Raw genomic sequence first — 4154 nt, 5'->3', positions numbered from 1 at the left:
TTTGGACCTATTTAATCCAATTGTGTCAACCTTGCATATCGTGTTTGGTTTTGGGTTATATTAGGAACGATTTTAAATTCGTGAAATTAATCTTGTGCTATTGATTATAGGAAGTATATTGGTGTTGAACTTGTTCCTCTTACTTTGCTTAAACATTATTCTTGTTTAGTTCATGCATCGTTGTTTGTGAATATGCCTCTATGACTATTTTGGATTTTGAATTGCATGTTGTAGCTACCATGTGATTTAGAATTTTTAACTTTGTTTGGCATAATTCATTAAGTATAGCTTGTGATAGTGGATTGCTTGAGACACTAACTTTTGTATTAATTGAGTTTTTGATGTGTATGTGAGGGTATCATTCCATTTTGGTTTAATTTCTTTGAATTGAATTTCGATCACTACATATCATATGCAAAAACTCTTCTTTTGCACAATCTTTCACCATTACATCAATTTTATATTGCCTAAGTGATTATTGAACTTCTTGTTGCTTGTTTACCAATTGGTAGCTTGCAAATATTTTGAAATCACTTTAGGCACACTAATTGAGTTGAATTTGAACCTTGATTGAAGTAATGCGGCATAGTGCTTTCAATTCTACAATGTGAATTTTAAACTGCCGGCAAACTTAGAATTCACACATTGCTTTTCTTTATGTCATAAACGCATAAATTCAACTCATTTTAGTGTATTCAACCTCACTTTCTTGATTTAAGTATAGCGTTGCTTTGCTTTACTCATCTTGCTTTACTTGTGTTTGTGTTTAAATATATTCCCTTTTATATTTTTCAGGATGAGTCATCTTAAGCAACAAGAAAAGTAGAAGAAGCGAAGCAATGGATGTCACGACCCAACTTCCGACATGCCATGGTCATACAAGAAGCTAAGTATCACTAACTTGTTTTTCCTAATTATTAACTATTATTTAATATATAGCATGTTCCTCGTTAAAGCGTTGTCAATGTTACTAGTCACTTAAAAAAAAACCTATGCAAGCGATAAAAGAATATAAATAAACATACACAGGTAGGCATATAAAGGAATATACAGAAACATGAAACATAATATACATCATGTACACTATAAACAGAACGTGGAGCGTTTACAAAAGATCATGTCTATCTACATCCTCGTCAACCCTACATAGCTAATATATATACACGACACTCCCAGGACCTGTCCCATACAAAAACCGCTAAGTTGGCGCTTAGGCTAGCCTAACCACTCTATAGCTCCTAGCTATCGGGTGTACTAACACAAGTGAGAGACTAACCATAAGTCAATGTTAGACTGGAGTGTCATCAAAAGAATGCTCCTACCGCTATCAGTTTGTATCTACATGTGGCTTTTTGGTAGATCGTCAAGTGGTTCATCCATCTCCTCGTCCTGCTCTATCTCCATCTCTGGATTCTCCTCCTGTTCATTGTCAACCACTACAGCTATACCTTCGGAACCACCAGAGGCGCTACTATCACTATGTACAAATCCGTTCGCGAGCGCAGGTCCATTTACGTGTATAGGGGCTACTCCATCATCCGGTAGTTCCGGCTCATTGCCTTCAGGAGGGAAGTCCCACTCCGTGGAATCGCAGGTACATAATCACTAACCAACACTAACCAACTCAGGCTCCTTGAGAACGATAGATTCAGGTGCCAAAAATTGATGGTTGGAAAAATGCTGGCTAAGAATTTCCAAAAAGTATTGGGAGATGTTATGGTGCTGAAAGAAAGATCCTTCAGCAGCTACGGAGAGTGCATGTCACATGGTGGTGGCTACACGTGTCTCGTTAAAGTGTTCATCATGGTTTGAGGCGCTCCAGTTGGAAGCAGGCAGTTTAGGAGAGGATTCCAGTGTTTAGCAAGCTTGTGTCAGACTCTCTTATTAACAACGAGATTGAAAAAATAAATAAATAACAACGAGATTGAAAAAATAAATAAATAAATTTGGTTTAGGAAAATAAGTATAATATAATAGTAATGAAATTTTTTTGTTTTGACTGGATGGATGTGAAAACATTGTATGGGCCATGCATTATTATGGACAAGTTAATTAGAGTTGGACTCTTTTTGTCTCAAAAAATATAAAAAAGAATTTATTTTAATGTCCAAAAAATGCAGATATGTAGTCCAATTTTTAAAACCAATAATAGTTAAGAAATTTATTTGGCCTTGAAGGTAATTAATAATTGAAAATTATAATGAGTACTAGAATATTTGTTTAAAAGTATGGTAATTTATTTTGATATTTTAAAATATATAGGTATATTTTTTTATATAATAATTTAATTATATTTATTTTTTTAGAAAATTATCTACGTAATGAATGTATAAATTTTTTTATTACAATACATAATTAAATAGATGCATAAAATCTTTATTCTAACACGGTCACAAAATTGAATTAAAAAATATATAAACAAGAAAAATAATTGTAATATAAATTTTTATTATTTCATATAAACATATTTTTTATATACATGTTTATTTTTTTATTTATATACAATTTTAGTTTCATATTATAAATACTAGCATATCAATAGAAACAAATGTTTTAAGAAAATTTACTCTTTTTATTATTAAATATATATAAAATTAAATAAAAGTAAAATTTCTTAGCATGACAGGTTATTTATATTTTAATTAAAATGTATAATGAGTAGCTTAGGTTTTAAAAATTAAAAAAACTATTTTTTTGTAAATTATGTATAATGAATAGTTTTCTAAAATATGAAACGGTTCAATAGTTCTTTCTAATTTTTTTTTTCATATATTTTCTTCATACAAAACTAACCAAAAATGTGGACATAGCCCAACCTCTCTTCCATGGTCCAATTAGTCTTTTACTATTGACATATTGGTGTCCAGGTCCATATTGCAAATAAATAAATATTATAATTATTTTATTAACAGAAATTGATTAGCATTGTTTAATGCAATGTTTTACTGCAACCTAGTCACATCTCTTCTGAAGTGCGGGACCTACATCTGAACCCTCTAAGTACATGCTGTAAGAAGCTGCTCACGCATCAATAGCACACTCCAGCTTGACACGTTTTCACCGGTATATGCGGAGAAATTTAGGCCCCAGCATCAGAGAATTTTTCAAAAGTATTTTCTAAGATAGCGTTGCAAGTACAGTTGTAATCGATGAAATTTTCACTATTAATTTAGAATGTGCATCACAATTAATAATAACGGGAGTAGAATCTCGGATTGTATTCCCAAGAATTGACACAGAATGTAAATTATTGTTAAGGATTTTTCTGAATAATTTTGAGATTGAGAACAGAAAAACAAAGAAACTAGAAATTAAAGCAATGAGCAAATAACAAGAGGTGTTATGTATTTGAAATAAAAGGCCTTGGTCAGGGGACAGAATTGGAGTTTCTATTCTTTTGTCTTGCTCAAGTATAATAGTAAGAGTTCATTGCTTCCATTTAGTTATCTTCTAACAATTGAAGGAAAGTTAAATGGTTGTCACTAACTCTGACTCACAAGTCCTAGTCACTTTGTGGGGAAGGACTTGAGTTGGTGAAAATTGAGTTAGCCAGCAATTTCGAATTATAGATTAATATTTGAACGTCACAATTCAAGGGTTTCCAATTATCAACCCCCAACCAAGTTGGGAGTTTTAAGCCATTAACATGAATGCCATTTTCATAAACATATAATAGAAATAAATAAAAGACCTGGTAATTCTGAGAAATTAATTAAATTAAAACTAGCATGGACAAATAATTAATACGAATCAAACAAGCAATAAAAATAAATATAAAAATACTTCAATGCATTAATAATAGTCAAAAGTGACAAGATCCAAACGTGAATGCAAAATAATCAAATAGAAAAGAGTAATAAAGAAATCAGAAAGGTAAACTATAAAAAAGTTGACTCTAATTGAAGGTAGCAGCAGCTTTCCTAATATCCAATGCGAAGATGAACTAAGAATGCTAAAATCCTAGAGAGAAGCAGGAGTTTCTCTCACTAGAATTCAAACCTAATAAAAAAATTAGAATGAAAAGTGAAGTGTGTTCAGTCTCAACTCTATCCCTGCCTCTAATCTATGTTTTCGGACTTGAAACTGGGTCCAAATTAGTTTAGAAATAGTCCTCATCGAATTCTGTTATGTGCAGCACATGACGCTCCGTCACG

Source organism: Arachis stenosperma, chromosome 4 (assembly GCF_014773155.1).
Source record: "Arachis stenosperma cultivar V10309 chromosome 4, arast.V10309.gnm1.PFL2, whole genome shotgun sequence".
Taxonomy (NCBI): Eukaryota; Viridiplantae; Streptophyta; class Magnoliopsida; order Fabales; family Fabaceae; genus Arachis; species Arachis stenosperma.
Note: the sequence above shows the minus strand (reverse complement) of the source record.